This window comes from Salvelinus sp. IW2-2015, linkage group LG2, assembly GCF_002910315.2.
Source record: "Salvelinus sp. IW2-2015 linkage group LG2, ASM291031v2, whole genome shotgun sequence".
Taxonomy (NCBI): Eukaryota; Metazoa; Chordata; class Actinopteri; order Salmoniformes; family Salmonidae; genus Salvelinus; species Salvelinus sp. IW2-2015.
The window spans coordinates 25,625,753-25,642,919 of record NC_036839.1 but is presented as its reverse complement, the minus strand read 5'-3'; the positions used below and the strand labels follow the sequence as shown (position 1 = coordinate 25,642,919).

Here is a 17,167-nt window from a genome sequence, read left to right as displayed (position 1 = left end):
TGGGAAGTTGACTTTGTTTAGGGCACATAGCCTTTAGCTTCACGATTTGTTTTTGTAGTGTTTATTGTTTTGTTCGATCATTTTTATAAATGAAAATGTACGCTCACCACACTGCACCTTGGTCCTCTTCTTTAACAGCCGTGACAATCTCGAGATCATTATGGATAACAAACATTACTGCTTTAAAGCTGAGTGAAACAGAGGGTAGTGTAATAACTCTGAATACCTGATATCAACAATCATGTAATACTAAGCTATATGGAATTGTTTCAGTTCATACAAAAGACAGTTTTGCTATTGATTTTGAATTTAAGACCTTAAGTATCAAAAAAATAATAATAAAACAATTATTTGATTAACATTTTTGACCTGCTATTAGCCCATACAAATGCATTGAATAACAGATTCCTCTTGGAACAGATAGTCCCCCCAAAAATCTAAGGGAATTTGGATTCCAAGTGTGTCCTAAATCAGAGATATAAGAAAGACCAAGAATTTTATTTGATTTTTACTGCTATTTAACTCTTTATTTGTGGCACTAAAAAGTCTCCATAAAGTTACCAGTGGGGAGAACAGTATTGATACACTGCCGTTTTGCAGTTTTCCTACTTACAGAGCATGTATAGGTCTGTAAATTTATATCATAGGTACACTTCAACTGTGAGAGACGAATCTAAAAAAAAAATCTAGAAAATCACATTGTAATGATTTTAAGTAATTAATTTGCATTTTATTGCATGACATAGTATTTGATTCACCTACCAACCAGTAAGAATCCGGCTCTCACAGACCTGTTAGTTTTCTTTAAGAAGCCCTCCTGTTCTCCACCATTACTTGTATTAACTGCACCTGTTTGAACTCGTTCCTGTATAAAAGACACCTGTCCACACACTCATCAAACAGACCCAACTCTCCACAATGGCCAAGACCAGAGAGCTGTGTAAGGACATCAGGGATAAAATTGTAGAACTGCACAAGGCTGGATGGGCTACAGGACAATAGGCAAGCAGCTTGGTGAGAAAAGGCAACAACTGTTGGCGGCAATTATTAGAAAATGGAAGAAATTCAAGATGATCAACCCCCGTCTGGGGCTCCATGCAATATCCCACCTGTGGGGCATCAATGATCATGAGGAAGGTGAGGGATCAGCCCAGAACCGACCCGGCAGGACCTGGTCAATGACCTGAAGAGAGCTGGGACCACAGTCTCAAAGAAAACCATTAGTAACACACTACGTCCAGGCCGTCTGAAGTTTGCCAATGACCATCTGGATGATCCAGAGGAATGGAGAAGGTCATGTTGTTCTGATGAGACAAAAATAGGCTTTTTGGTCTAAACCCATCGCCCGTGTTTGGAGGAAGAAGAAGGATGAGTACAACCCACGACAACCATCCCAACCGTGAAGCATGGAGGTGGAAACATAATCTTGTGGATGCTTTTCTGAAAAGGGGGACAGATTGACTGCACCGTATTGAGGGGAGGATGGATGGGGCCAGTATCGCAGATCTTGGCCAACAACCTCCTTCCCTCAGTAAGAGCATTGAAGATGGTCGTGGCTGGGTCTTCCAGCATGACAACGACCCGAAACACACAGCCAGGCAACTAAGGAGTGGCTCCGTAAGAAGCATCTCAAGGTCCTGGAGTGGCCTAGCAGTCTCCAAGACCTGAAACCCAATGAAAATCTTTGGAGGGAGCTGAAAGTCCGTATTGCCCGCAGCGACAATGGAGGAGTTGGAGCCAAAATCCCTGCTGCAGTGTGTGCAAACCTGGTCAAGAACTACAGGAAACGTATGATCTCTGTAATTGCAAACAAATGGTTTCTGTAAACCCATATTAAGATTCTGCTTAATCTGATGTATCAAAGTATCTATGTCATGCAAATTTAGAATGGCCCCAAATTAATTCATTAAAAATCCTACATGTGATTTTCTGGATTTTCTCTCACAGTTGAAGTGTACCTATGATAAAAATTACAGACCTCTACATGCTTTGTAAGTAGGAAAACCTGCAAAATCGGCAGTGTATCAAATACTTGTTCTCCCCACTGTACTTACATACATTTTTTTGACTGATACCAGGGACCTTCAGATTATATTTATTTAACTAGGCAAGTCAGTTAAGAACAAATTCTTATTTACAATGATGGCCTAGGAACAGTGGGTTAACTGCCTTGTTCAAGGGCAGAACGACAGATTTTTACCTTGTAAGCTCGGGGATTCGATCTCGCAACCTTTCGGTTATTGGCCCAACGCTCTAACCACTGTTAACCAACCTGCCGCCCCACTAGATGAGTCTTGTGAGGCCTGTGGSTATCCTAAAGCAAAACAACTGACATGTACGTGTTCCTGAGAGTCTCACCTTTACACTGTTCAAACGCCACAGACAGAAGTTGGCAGATCGGCTGTACCGACTTCAGACAAGTCCCAATACATTTGTGGGGGTCGTAGAGCAAAACAGAGAACCCCATCATGTCCGTGAGAGTAGGCCAATCCGTGCGGGTGCTACAGATGATTGTGAGAATTTTGGGATGTCTCTTGGTCTGACAAAACACCGCTCTATGTGTTACATAGGTGGATGCACTGGTGCATCCAATGCAAAAAAAACTGTTCTCTATCTTAAACTGATGGATTTTTATGGGGATGTTTTTATTATGCCAAATAGATTTCCACGGGGCGTAGACATTGACCTTAGGGGGTTAAGAGTTTGAAATTATATACTATGCATGCCATGTATCCATGTATGTAACACARTATAATCAAATCAGATGGTTTTACAGTATAACAATAGTATTACAATATTTTTCATTAGAATACAAACACACATTTGAAAAAGCACCGCAGAACAAATGTTAAAGGTCACAGCTAATATATTAGCCATGGGAGAAGTCAGAAGTGTCGATTACTGTGGGCTACTTACAGCTGAAGTTCTGGAAGGATAAGCCACAGTRGGAGGCAGGGAAARGGGTGCCATTTGGGACGCAGACCTGTATAAGATCAATAAGACGCTTAAAAACATGAAATAAGTATCTTAAGTTCATATAAGGCGTAGGGCGAAGTCATGGTTAGATTCAGAGGTGTAGTGTAGGCTACTGTATGAGGTAGAGGTGCAAGTTACTAGGCCCCTATTTATAAAAATAAATAAAAAATAATTTGGCAAGTCGGTTAGGACATCTACTTTGTGCATGACAAGTAATTTTTCCAACAATTATTTACAGAGATTATTTCACTGTATCACAATTCCAGTGTTTCAGAAGTTTACATACTGGCTGTGCCTTTAAACAGCTTGGAAAATTCCAGAAAATGATGTCATGGCTTTAGAAGTTTCTGATAGGCTAATTGACATAATTTGAGTCAATTGGAGGTGTATCTGTGGATGTATTTCAAGGCCTACCTTCAAACTCAGTGCCTCTTTGCTTGACATCGTGGGAAAATCAAAAGAAATCAGCCAAGACCTCAGAAAAAAAATTGTAGACCTCCACAAGTCTGGTTCATCCTTGGGAGCAATTTTCAAATGCCTGAAGGTACCACGTTCATCTGTACAAACAGTACACAAGTATAAACACCATGGGAACACGCAGGTGTCATACTGCTCAGGAAGGAGACGTGTTCTGTCCCCTAAAGATGAACGTACTTCGTTGCGAAAAGTGGAAATCAATCCCAGAACAGCAGCAAACAGCAAACCTTGTGAAGATGCTGGAGGAAACGGGTACAAAAGTATCTATATCCACAGTAAAACCAGTCCAATATCGACATAACCTGAAAGGCCGCTCAGCAAGGAAGAAGCCACTGCTCCAAAACCACCATTAAAAAAAACAGACTACGGTTTGCAACTGCACATGGGGACAAATATCGTACTTTTTGGAGAAATGTTCTCTGGTCTGATGAAACAAAAATAGAACTGTTTGGCCATAATGACCATTGTTGTGTTTGGAGGAAAAAGGGGGACGCTTGCAAGCACGAAGAACACCATCCCAACCGTGAAGAACGGGGATGGCAGCCGATCATGTTGTGGGGTGCTTTGCTGCAGGAGGGACTGTGCACTTCACAAAATAGATGGCATCATGAGGTTAGGAAAATGTGTGGATATATTGAAGCAACATCTTCAAGACATCAGTCAGGAAGTTAAAGCTTGGTCGCAAATGGGTCTTCCAAATGGACAATGACCCCAAGCATACGTACTTCCAAAGTTGTGGCAAAATGGCTCAAGGTCAACAAAGTCAAGCTATTGGAGTGGCCATCACAAAGCCCTGACCTCAATCCTATAGAAATGTTGGGACAAACTGAAAAAGCATGTGCGAGCAAGGAGGCCTACAAACCTGACTCAGATAACCCCAGCTCTGTTAGGAGGAATGGGCCAGAATGCACCCAACTTATTGTGGTTAAACAATTGTTAAACAAAGTTAAACAATTTGACAGCAATGCTACCAAATACTAATTGAGTGTATGTAAACTTCTGACCCACTGGAATGTGATGAAATAAATAAAAGCTGAAATAACTCATTCTCTCTACTATTATTCTGACATTTCACATTCTTAAAATAAAGTGGTGATTCTAACTGACCTAAGACAGGGAATTTTTACTAGGATTAAATGTCAGGAATTCTGAAAAACTGAATTTAAATGTATTTGGCTGGTGTATGAAAACTTCTGACTTCAACTGTGTGTATACACACATATATACACACACACATACATACACAACACTGAACTAAAATATGAATTCAAATTCCAACATTTTAATAGATTTAACTGAGTTTGCCACGGCAGAGCTACCCTTCTGGGTCCAGCAAAATTAATGTATTTATACCATTTTAAAAACATTACAATACATTCACAGGTTTCACAACACACCATGTGCCCTCATTCCCCTACTCCACCACATATCTACAGTACAAAATCCATGTCTACGTGTGTGTATGTTATCGTGTGTGTATGCATGTGTCTGTGCCTATGTTTGTGTTTGCTCACAGTCCCCGTTATACCAAAGTATATTATTTTTAATGCTTGCATCAGTTACTTGATGTGGAATAGAGTTCCATGTAGTCATGGCTCTATGTAGTACTGTGCGCCTCCCAGAGTCTGTTCTGGACTTGGGGAGTTATAGTTCATAGACGGAAATCAGTCGATTGAAATAAATAAATTAGGTCCTAATCTATTGATTTCACATGACTAGGCAGGGGCACAGCYATTGTTGGGCATAGACCCACCCACTTGGGAGGAAGGTCCACCCACTGAGGAGCCATGCCCAGCCAATCAGAATGATATTTTCCCCATAAAAGGKCTTTATTACAGACAAATTCTCCTCAGCACCMCCCTCCCCCTCAAACKATCCTACAGGTGAAGAAGCCGGATGTGAATATCCTGGGCTGTCGTGGTTACACATGGTCTGAGGTTGTGAGGCCGGTTGGACRTACTGCCAAATTYTCTAAAATTGACGTTGGTGGCGGCTTATGGTAGAGAAATTAACATTAAATTCTCTGGCAACAGCTCTGGTGGACATTAATGCAATCAGCATGCCAATTACACACTCCCTCAAAACTTGAGACATCTGTAGCATTGTGTTGTGTGACAAAATTGCACATTTTAGAGTGGCTTTTAATTGTCCCCAGCACAAGGTGCACCTGTGTGATGATCATGCTGTTTAATCAGCTTCTTGATATGCCACACCTGTCAGGTGGATGGATTATCTTGACAAAGGAGAAATACTTACTAGCAGGGATATAAACAAATTTGTGCTCAAAATTCAAGAGAAATAAGCTTTGTGCGTATGGAACATTTCTGGGATCTTTTATTTCAGCTCATGAAAAATGGGACCAACACTTTACATGTATTTTTGTTCAGTTCAATACATTTTGGAATATTGTTGAATTCCRTTTTAATGTCTGGATTCCGTGATTCCATCCTCATTCTCCGCAGAGCAGATTTGATTGGCCTTAGGTTACTTACAGCTGAAGTTGAGGACCCAGCAGCCGTTCAGGAGACCCAGGAGAGAGAACAAGGTGGTGGGCATCGGCCCGTCTGGTACCACCACATAGGTGACTGGAGGAATGGGAGAAAACTGGATTTCATTGAAGAGCTACCATTCACAATATGTTCCAATGAATAGAAATAGACAGTTGAATAAAAGTTTAATAGAATACTCCATAACATTATTTAAATAAAAAGCTTGGTAGTGTCGTGCAATGTCTTTGTTGTGAGTGATTGCAACACAGACGTGGGTATAATCAGCCTCATTCACAACAGGCTTAGATAATGTGACTTTCTTCTAATAAAAAATGTAAGACATTCTTATTGCCTCTTCAGTCAACAAGGCTCTGTGGCTGACAATCTGCAAAATGACCTTAATTGTATCTCTGGGCTAAACTCTATGGTTTACATGCTGTGGAGCTTTGCTCTGCCTTCACTTTAAATAATAGGAGACACTCAGACACTAAAGTCTTTACTACCCAAAGCCCTAAAGACAGACTTTGAGACACAGAGAGAGACAAACACTTCCATTTTCCGTTCATTTGAATACTGTAGTCTAATGTTCATCACAACAGAAGTCACAAACAGCTTATGAGAAATGACTTCAATTACTTTACAGRCATTCAGCCATGTTCCCTGTTCTAACTGCCATTACCAGAGAGCTGACAAACTGCCTTCTCTGTTGCTCTCTACTACTAGTATTTGCAAAGCTCCAAGAAACATATAAGGTACATCTGTATCATTTCACACTTTCACACTACAAAAACTGTCTTTCATTTCCGGTAGTATCTAAGCACTATGGTTAGACTATCTTGGGTTGTGATGAGATCATCCCAGATACAGTTAAGGTAACAAATGTGCTCTAGCAGGTTGAAGTGGACAGGTAAGTTACCTGAGCAAGAGAAGGCATCAGCCCTCTTTCCTCCCAGGGGGATTCCCAGTTTGGCCAGCTGGTTATGTTGGGACAGTTTGCTGCCCAATACTACCACCTGTTCCATCCGTGTCACCCCATCACTGGCCTGAAACACAATAAACTGTAGACAGACCAACTCAAATATTACATCGATTTTTGGGGGGGGGACCTTAATTTATACAGGCCCGTTGAGAAAAAAAAAAAAAATTCAGAGACCAGTTAAAACACTACCCACAATACCACAACTCCTTTAAACTCCTTTGTTCATAGTTGTATTGTACATTGGGGAAAAGTACATTCAGTAAATCGTTAATGTAACATTGATTTTATCTGAGAACAGTGTTGGGCTGATGGCCATACCTTACTGAGGTTGGGTGGAGGACTGAGAGGGGAGTTGGGGTCCTTCAGAGGCTGACTGAAGGATTGCCTGAGTTCACATCATAGTCCACAGGACGAAGACCAAACATATTCCTGTTAGACAGAGATAGACAGTTTGTCAGACTTAAACCAGACAAACCATACAAAATACTGTATCCTGACACTAATCAATGGTTATGCTTGTCTCTTGTGACATACCCTTTGCCATCTAGTAACTGGCCTGCATGAAATACTGATGTTCTTCTGGGTGTGGAGATTAGGGTTACACAGGCATGGATCATGGTRACATGAACTCGCTCATTGGTGACAATATGWTACAAGAACACACRGGCTATGCGAATCCAGTGTGCAGCAACGCAGCGTAGAGACACTGAAGACAATGTGAAACAGCACGTTCCTGAAGGAGGAGGGGAAGAAGGAGGGATGAGAAAAAGGAGGAGAAGAGAGGGGAGAAGCAGAACGGGTTGGTGCCTAAAGATTAGGCGTCAGCAAAGATAACACCTGGGGGACAATTAATAGGTCCACTGGTCCATAAAATATTTCATTTGGATTCAAAACCCCCCATACACACTGATAGATACACACAAACATATATATACAAATAGGCACACACCTACAAACACACAAAACGCCCGCACACACAAACACCCGCACACACACACACACACACACTAAAAGGAAGTGCATCGTTTTGGTTTATGGAACAGCACACCAACGAAGTAGCTAAATAAAAGTTAAAGGCATGGAAAATGTTTTGGGCAGCTGTTGTGCGTCTCCAAGGCCTCGATCAGACCGACATTCACMTTTTGCTACTATTTCTGTCACGGTTACTCATACAATTGAATTAAATCCAACCTACGCACCACAAAGAACACATTGCAAACGCAGCGTTCCATTGGAAATGAATGTACTTCTGGTGTGCCAAAATGCAATAACGCTGTTTGGTCTGATCGAGGCGTTAGGGGTGTGGGTAACCACTGAAACCAAGCCTTCCATATTGATGAGGGAAAATGTATTAATTGATCAATTCAGAGTTGCACACATACTGTACACAGTGCAAAGAGTTCTGTCCTAAAATTTGCTCAAACTTCCTCCATTTACATATGACAAATCCTGCTATAAATGAACAGGCCAAATGTTTATATGTAAGTAGATACCCCATTGAAATCCTATTTTATTGATCCTGATGCATACATAATGTGTGAGGATCCAAGCCAAGCCATTGACAGACAGAAGAGGCACCAGAAACACCAGATGCATGAATGTGTCCAGCTCTATGTGCAGCTGGGGAAGCAAGGCGAACAGCTGTGAACACTCCAAAACACCTTGTCTGGGAGTGCCGGGAGAGGAGCATGTCATCTGTAGCCTCAGATATCGTCTGTCTATAATCATAATTTGGTGGGTACTTTTATTTGTCCTATTTCACACATGTAGAAGTGTGTATTAATGTGTGMATTKTATGTAATATTTYTTTGCATATACCAAACTATTTTYRAGTCTAGAGAGACTATGTCATCTGTATTGACAGAGAAGACATGTGCCTCCATCTGTGACAAACACACACTGTCCAAGTAATCTAAATCCACAAACAAAGAAGACAGTCTGTCCAATGTTGCAGATGCAGAGCTGGGTTGAGGCAGGCACTATCAAGATGGACGATCTCAAAGTGGACATGGCCACAGAGAAATCTTCTTCCCCTCACTGTGCAGCTCTGTGTGGCAATCAATCCAGTAGGAATGGCACTGGTTCTCTGTCTCCAACCCAGCCTTTAGGGAAATAATTTCTGACTTAGAGAGCCAGGGGGTATGTGTGTGTGTGTGTGTGTTATTGCGCAGCAGCATGTGTGCATCCCTGCGTTTGTGTGGAGGCTAGATTAATTGATAGTGTGTGACGGGCAAGGGTTGCATTTGTCTTGTGGCATCATGACAGATTGTCTCTTTTGCCTTGCAGACGACTAGCAGGCAGGCAGGGTAAACTTGAGTAAATCTGCTGTTGCTAACCTCCGTCGCCAAGGCCCCGGGCGCCACCCACTACAGCACATCAATGTGATGAGTTGGGAAAAGAGAAGGAAGGAGAGAGAAAGGAAATATGGGGGGGGAGATAGAGGGGGGAAATGTATTGTAGAAGGGATAGAAGGAGGAGAGAGTAGAGAGGGGGGAATGGTAAAAGGAAGGAAGGTAGGTAGGAGAGAGAGCAGACTGGAAAAAGAGAAGCAGGAAGGAAGGAAGGAGGAGAGAGAACAGACTGGAAAAAGAGAAGCAGGACGGGAGACAGAAAAAGACAGGACAAAAAGAACGCAATTGCTGTTCCAGCTCTCCATTAATGACTGTCTTCTCACAACACACACACCAGAATGCATCAGCCCCGCTCCATTGGTCTGTACATTATGAGGTCACAACACTTCACCATCCAACAACCAATGAGTGTCACCTACTGTGTGATTGTAGTTATCCATCTAGTGCACATCATGCTACAAGAAAAATGATCACTACCTCGGTCTCTTTTCATGCTGACTTCAGGTGAATGACTTTAGATTAAGTCAGCATGAAAAGAGACTGGTATTTTTTCTTGGSGTTGCAGGTAGCCTAGCAGTTAGAGCGTTGGGTCAGTAACCAAAATGTTGCTGGTTCGAATCCCCGAGCTGACTAGGTAAAATATATGTTGATGTGCCCTTGAGCAAGGCACATTACCCTAATTGCTCCTTTAAGGGGCTCTGGATAAGAGCGTCTGTTAAATGACTTGAATGCAAAATTACATAGGGCTGTGAGGGTAAACAAAGAATTTCTGTGCAAAAGAATGGACAAATAAACATCTTCTCTATTCTATCCATACTCACAAAACGCTCTGTGAAGCCCAGTGTTCAGCGTCAAGTAGAGGACAGTCGTTCTCACTGCCTGGTGTGTTCAACAGCACCCCTCTCCTAACCAACGCCACTACATACTGGTGGCCCAGGTTATACGCTTCGTGCTGAAACACAGGAGCGTTATTACATACYATATACAGTACCAGTCAAAAGCTTGGAGACACCTACTCATTCAAGGGTTTTTCTTTATTTGTACTATTTTCTACATTGTTGAATAATAGTGGAGACATCAAAACCATTAAATAACACATATGGAATCATGTAGTAACCAAAAAAGTGTTAAACAAATCAAAATATATTTTATATTTGAGATTCTTCAAGTAGCCAGCTTTTGCCTTGATGACAGCTTTGCACACTCTTGGCATTCTCTCAACCAGACAGAAAAACCATCAAGTGCTATGATGAAACTGGCTCTCATGAGGACCGCCACAGGAAAGGAAGACCCAGAGTCACCTGGAATGCATTTCAATTAACAGGTGTGCCTTGTTAAAAGTTCATTTGTAAGGAATTTCTTTAATCTTAATGAGTTTGAGCCAATCAGTTGTGTTGTGATAAGGTATGGGTGGTATACTCCCTTTCTAGGGAGTTTTTCCTAGCCACCGTGCTTCTACACCTGCATTACTAGCTGTTTGGGGTTTTAGGCTGGGTTTCTGTACAGCACTTCGAGATATTAGCTGATGTACGAAGGGCTATATAAAATAAAATTGATTGATTGATTTACAGAAGATAGCCCTATTTGGTAAAAGATCGAGTCCATATTATGGCAAGAACAGCTCAAATAAGTAAAGAGAAACAGTTCATCATTACTTTAAGACATGAAGGTTAGTCAATCCGGAAAATTTCAAGAACTTTTAAAGTTTCTCCAAGTGCAGTCAGAAAAACCATCAAGTGCTATGATGAAACTGGCTCTCATGAGGACCGCCACAGGAAAGGAAGACCCAGAGTTACCTCTGCTGCAGTGGATAAGTTCATTAGAGTTAGCAGTCTCAGAAATTGCAGCACAAATAAATGCTTCACAGAGTTCAAGTAACAGACACATCTCAACATCAACTTGGTACAAGAAACACGAGCAATGGATATTAGACTGGTGGCAATCACGTGCCTTTGTGAGAYGCAGTGTAGGTGAAYGGATGATCTCCGCATGTGTGGTTCACACCGTGAAGCATGGAGGAGGTGATGTGAGGGGGTGCTATGCTGGTGACACGSTCTGTGATTYATTTAGAATTCAAGGCACACTTAACCAGTATGGCTACCACAACATTCTGCAGTAGTATGCCATCCCATTTGGGTTGTGCTTAGTGGGACTATCATTTGTTTTTCAACAGGACAATGACCCAACACACCTCCATAGTGTGTAAGGGCTATTCAACCAAGGAGAGTGATGGAGTGCTGCATCAGMTGACCTGGACTCCACAATCACCCGACCTCAACCCAATTGAGATGGTTTGGGATGAGTTGGACCGCAGAGTGAAGGAAAAGCAGCCAACAAGTGCTCAGCATATGTGGGAACTCCTTCAAGACAGTTGGAAAATCATTCCAGGTGAAGCTGGTTGAGAGAATGCCAAGAGTGTGCAAAGCTGACATCAARGCAAAGGGKGGCTTGCCYGGAGTGCCTGGATACAGCMCTTGGCCGTGGTATATAGGCCATATACCCCTAGCCCCCCCGAGGTGTCTTATTGCTTTTATAAACCGGTTGCTAACACAGCAAGGCAAGGAACGACACATCTAAATTGAACATTTTGCTTTAATAAATAAATTCATAAATATATTCCACCAGAAAAAGTAGTCCGGACAAAAGTTGTGTTGCTAGACTGGTTGCTGTGAAACATAACCACAGGCTAGCTAGCAAACTTACATTACATTTATGTAAAAACGTGTCTGTACATATTTTAAATCGGTCAGTTTTAAGAAAACGTTCTCCCTCCTTCCCCTTCGSCCAAAATTAAGTTGAACATCAAACCACACTTTGTTCACCAAACCCTCAGATGTTTCAGTGTCCAGAGCCTTGGATTGTTTGATGAGCTGCATGTGGTGTTCAAACTTCAGTTATGGCTGCGTGGTGGGCAGTTTTGTCGCGCCACTCTTTCCTCAACTTTTTAATTACGCCTACAAACACATTGTTGCTCGTTGTGAATTCGGTGTCCTTCTGTATATTCCATGCCAAACTGAGAGGGGGGGCGGGAGTCGTTGACATGTCGGTTCAAACCAGCTCTGAGTGACTCCTTCGCCAGTCATGTTTCTCACTGAACCATAACAGTCCTATAGAATGACGTTCAGCTGTTTTTGTTGTATTCCCCCAACTCAATGAATCCCTACTTCAGCACACCAATCAATGAAGCAGGTAAGTGCAACTTTGTTTGTTTCACTGTGTTATTTTAGTTTCGATTTCTCTCAAGTTCATCTAAACGCTTATTTTCTACATCGGCATGTAGAACTATTGTTGATGTAGCCATTTTATCGAGGTGAAAAGGCGCAATGCTATCAAGGTTAAAAGGCTAAACATTATAGTCATGGCATACGGTCTCACATTCACACGGATTAGTCATGGCATACGGTCTCACATTCACACGGCTAAATCCTGTTTTAGCAAATCAGCAGCCAGTATCCAAACTACCCGGTTTATAAACTTCAGTATAGGGCAACTACATACTTCGGTAATTGCATAATGTCTATTACATACTGCATATTATATCGGTTTGGGCTTCTTGCGGTCAATTTCCAGTCTACAAATTATTTGTAATTATGTTCCAGCCCCCCAACCATCTGCTCAAGAACAAAATGGGCACTCGGCTAAATCTAGTGGATGATCCCTGCTGTATCATATTACAATGTAATAACTACATCACTAGCACTGATAACATTACAAATAAAGGTACATTTCACTTGAATATTTACGGTAGATATTCAGTGAGTTTGTTAAAAAGACAAAAATCATAGATTAGACATATGCTTAAGTATAACAGCTCTTGTATCCAGCAGGACAAAGTTAGAGACTGGCATGCTACAACAACATGTACTGTAGATGGYTGGTTGTATTTTGCTGTCTAGACAGGAAGACTGAGGGAGATGAGGCTTCACTCACCAGTGGGGTCCATCCAGCGTTGTCTTTCAGGTTGGGGTCAGCCCCCTGGTCTAGGAGCTCCTTCACGTTCTCCACATCTCCCTGTGGGGTGGACAGATGGGTGAGACAAGCCACAGGTTTAGGGTCCGTTTTTAAGAGACATGTGAACATGCCATCCAAACACATTGGCTGATCCAAACTTATCCTACACAGGCATCATGGGCCCTGCAGCTGTTATCAAATCAGGTTCTCAGGTACAGAGTCAGTTATTAGAGACATGAGAACATGCCCATCACACAACCGGCATCTTTGTATGCCCTATATRGGGAATAGGGTGCAATTTGGGACATAGTCAGAAATGAGATCAGAGACATATTCCCCCAGGTTTTATGTTTGTCACACCCTGATCTGTTTCACCTGTCTTGTGTTTGTCTCCACCCCCCACCAGATGTCTCCCATTTGTCCCCATTATMTCATGTGTATTTATACCTGCATTTTCTGTTTGTCTGTTCATCTTGTCCTACCAGCGTATTTCCTGTGCTCTAGTTTTTGTTTTCCTAGTCTTCCCAGTCCTGACCCTGGCTGCCGTCCTGTACCTGCCTGACTGATTTGGATTACGACTCTTTGCCTGCCTTTTACTTACCTTTTGCCTGCCCCTTGTACTGTAATAAACTCTGAGACTTGTACGCTATAATTGGTACTATTACAGCTCAGGCTAAGACCCAGATGCTGACACAGGAGGCGGATAGTACGAGTCTCAGAGTTTATTATAGTACAAGGGGCAGGCAAAAGGTAGACAGAGTCATAATCCAAATCAGAGTCAGGCAGGTACAGGACGGCAGGCAGGGTCAGAACTAGAGCACAGGGAACACGCTGGTAGGACTTGACGGTACAAGATGAACTGGCAACAGACAAACAGAAAACATAGGTATAAATACACAGGAGATAATGAAGACAAATGGGAGACACCTGGTGGGGGGGGAGTGGTGGAGACAAGCACAAGACAGATGAAACAGATCAGGGTGTGACAATATTACTCTTGTATTTTATTGTAGTCTAAGGTTTTCTGAGTGCCTTTTGAATCTGGCTTAAATCTGACTTTCTAAATCTCTCCTGGTTGTACTGTGGTTCTCTCATTGCCCACAGTACTACTCTTAGCTGATCAGACAAGCATTCCCTTCCTTTCTCAGCCCTGGGAGAATAGTGGGGAGCTTAACATAAGCCCTGTAAACACAGCTGTAATCCCTGCCTGGATCCTCCACAAGGTAATCAATGTTCCAACGCTGTGAATGGTTGATAATAGCACCAGGTCGGGGATCAGCTGCTGCTGTGTAGAGCACATGTTGACATGTCTCTAGTAACTGACTCTTAGCCTGTAACCCTGATTGATAATAGCAGCAGGTCTGGGATCAGCTGCTGTGTTTGGAGGGCATGTTCACCTGTCTCTAATAACCTGGGAATGGCATGTTCACCTGTCTCTAATAACCTGGGAATGATTGATAAAAGCAGCATGTCTGGGATCAGCCTGAGATCAACTGCTGTGTTTGGAGGGTATTTTGCCATCTCTCTTAAGAACTGACCCAGACCCTGTGAAACATGTCCTGTTAATCTCACCTTTATAGCAGCCAGGTGCTGGGGTGTCTATCCCTTGTGGGTTCTTTTCACAACAGCTGGGCTGCTCTGTGAGACTCTCCCTGGAGATGTCTTCCCCAGGGGGGCCGGGGAACAAGGGCTGCTGGTGGTGGTCCTTCTGTCTGGGGCTGTCAACATGGTAGGCAGGGCTGGGAGTGGAACCCTCTCCCGTCTGACATCTACCCTGGCCGGGAGATGCCTTGTTTTTTGGGGGGGTACTCTGTGAAAGGTTTTTCTCTTCTGCACAGGATCTTTTGGGAGTGTGCTTGGGATGAGAGAATAGAACTGGCTTTGTAGTAGATTTCTCATTTTGTTTGAGGTGTTTAGCAGAGAGCTTATCTAGCTGAGAGAGGYTGGTGTATGACCTGCTCTCCTTCCTMTCTGACATCTCCTTCTCCACCAAAGCCCCACTGCCGGTTGATCGCCTCCAACCTCTGCATCTTGATCTTCTGCTTTGTTTCTTTACRTGTCGTTGGTTTTTGCCAACCCCAGGCTGCAGGCTTCCTGACACCACCATTTCTTGTCTTAGTTGCCTCCTTCTGCTTCTCATCGTTAGTCGCTCTCTGCGGAAAGGAGGAGCCCGAGTCTTGGGAGGAGTTGAAGTTAAAAACAGACAGGTTTTTTAACTTGGACTCCGGTATTGTGTCGGGAGGTCTTGGGGCAGCTTTCCCACTCCCCRTCTCACAGTCTGATGGTTGTGGTACCTCCACAGGCTTCTCTACCCGACAACGCACCTTACGGCTGCGTGGACTGAACTMGATTTTCAAGTTTTTGTGCTTTAACACAGTTCTCTGACTGTGCTTGTAGTTCAATGGGAAGGGCATCTGAAATGAGTGAAGAAAACAAAAGGACTGAAAAAAACACCAAAACTACTCTCACCTAAGCTAACATTGCAAGTCAAAGTACATTAGACTATTGCATTTCCAATAACCTCGTCCCCAGCCTATCGCGCACAGCACATACGTATAAGCCTGGGATTTCAACAATTCAAAGTTTGCCTTAATGGGAGTGAACATAGATTACTATTAGATTGAACAACTGAGTAAAGTATTTATCATTTCATTTTGGTAAATTATACGATTGTGAGCTGCACAAGACATATACAGGGGAGGGTGAGGGGGAAGGTGTTGTGGGAGATGATTGGTAAATTAAGACCATTAAGACAATGCTTATGCACCAGGAGTTTCTCCAAGTTTGACTCATTGGTCCACCAGACTCTTTGCGTATTTGGGTGGAAACGTCTGGGAATGACATTACATTTCCAAAAATGAATCCAATACAGGGGCTATAATGGCATTGGTGAAAGCAAGCGGTAAGGTAGCACTATAATYTTCTCTTTCCTTGTCACTGCACAATTTATATTCAACTAGAATCACCTGTGGTTGTGTTCGGTTGTCTGCTCTGCATTCATTCACAGAGTCTGCCTTGCTTGTCACACTCCCAGCCTGTTCTGCCTAGCAAGCAAGCTAGCATCTAATTTGGTGACCCAGGAGGGCATGTAGCTGCCAGTCAGTATAGTCCTCTACCACTGCGACAACATGAACATCACCCCTGTTTGTCAGWGCAGAGGTCTACAAGCTAAACACCACCATACATAATAGCAATGTATTATTACTGTCATTAACAGGGAGGCTGATGGGAGATAAGGAAAAATCACAGAGGGAATACATGGTAATAMTGCCATTCAGGGCTTAGGGATATAGGCCTACCTATGTTAAAGAATACTATCATTCATATCCTACAGGTTGTATGTACCTACAGGGGAAACAATAGGAAAGCTTAGTCCTTTGTCTAGCTTATTATCATATTTAGTGACACAGTCTTAACCTGTCCTCAGGGGGAATCAACAGTGAGTCTAGGTTGTGGAAGAGTTCAGTGCTGTCTGTAAAATATTTGTCTATTCTATCCTGTTCAGTGATAGTCGTTATACTAAGGTTATAATACTTTTGTAAAGTACCTGAATCTTTGGGGCCTGAGGGATTAAGCAGTGAGTCAAAGTTATGGAAGAGTTCTGTGATATTGATAAACTGTCTGTCTATTTTGTATTTATTTAACCTTTATTTAACTAGGCAAGTCAGTTAAGAACAAATTCTTGGGCCTGTGGTCAAATTCTTGGCGCAGTGGTCTAAGGCATCGCAGTGCTAGCTGTGCCACTAGAGATTCTGTGTTCGAGTCCAGGCTCTGTCGCAGCCGGATGCGACAGGGAGACCCAAGGGGCGGCGCACAATTGGCCCATCGTCGTCCGGATTAGGGGAGGGTTTGACCGCCAGGGATGTCCATGTCCCATCGCGCACTAGCGACTCCTGTGGCGGGCCAGGTGCAATGCACGCTGACATGGTCGCCAGGTGTACGGT

At 42.8% G+C, this 17,167-nt stretch overlaps 1 pseudogene; it reads right to left on the bottom strand.

The window, feature by feature from the left end:
* Positions 1-5,769: 5,769 nt before the first annotated feature.
* On the bottom strand, positions 5,770-15,634 carry LOC111972304 (BRCA1-associated RING domain protein 1-like; annotated as a pseudogene).
* Positions 15,635-17,167: the final 1,533 nt, after the last annotated feature.